This window comes from Dipodomys merriami, unplaced genomic scaffold (assembly GCF_024711535.1).
Source record: "Dipodomys merriami isolate MVZ:Mamm:240054 unplaced genomic scaffold, mDipMer1.0.p SCAF_588, whole genome shotgun sequence".
Lineage (NCBI taxonomy): Eukaryota > Metazoa > Chordata > Mammalia > Rodentia > Heteromyidae > Dipodomys > Dipodomys merriami.
In genome coordinates, this window is record NW_027206166.1 from 437,167 (window position 1) to 437,941 (window position 775).

Sequence of the window (775 nt, forward strand, 5' to 3'; positions counted from 1 at the left end):
ACTGGTGGCTCACGCCTGTAATCCCAGCTACTCGGAAGACTAAGATCATAGGATGGTCATTCAAAGCTAGGCAAGGCAGGTAAATTCTGTGATACACTTATCGCCAATAAACCACTTAGGAAACTGGAAGTGGTGTTGTGGCTCAAGTGGTAGAGGACTAGCCTTGAGCTGAAGAGCTGAGTGACAGCACCCAGGCAAAGTGTTCAGTTCCAAGACCAACCCCCCCCAAAAAAGGCAAGCTACACCTAAAGGGTTTCCTACCAAGAGGGAGGAAGGGTTTTGTACCAAGAGGAAAGGAGTTTTGGGGGTTTCTATCTAACAAGAATGCTAGTTTCCCTTCTAGTGGGCAGGGGCATTAGCTTCTAGTAACGAGGGTGTTAATGAAAAAACTGGTCAAAGCATGATTCAGTTTCATAATGTCCAGATAAATGTCTAATATTTGACTTGTGAAAACATCCTACTTGGGGAACTCCAAACACTCTTAATGCCTTTAAAGTGATCATGCTTAGTTCCAGGGCCTCAATGGACCCTCTAGGTAATCTTACGATATGATTGCAAATTCAATCTTGTAGCAGACATTCTGCATATGTCTTCCAATTTTGAGTCTACCCAGATTCAAATTGAGACTGAATAAGTGAGGTAAATACTGTGGTGATTCTGTCCACATATGGAGTACTGCGATGACTGTGTTGCAGAGAGGGCACACAAGAGGTCCTATTTGTGCTGTCATAGAGCTCAGACCCCATGTGCATGAAATTCATGGTAGGTCAGCAAA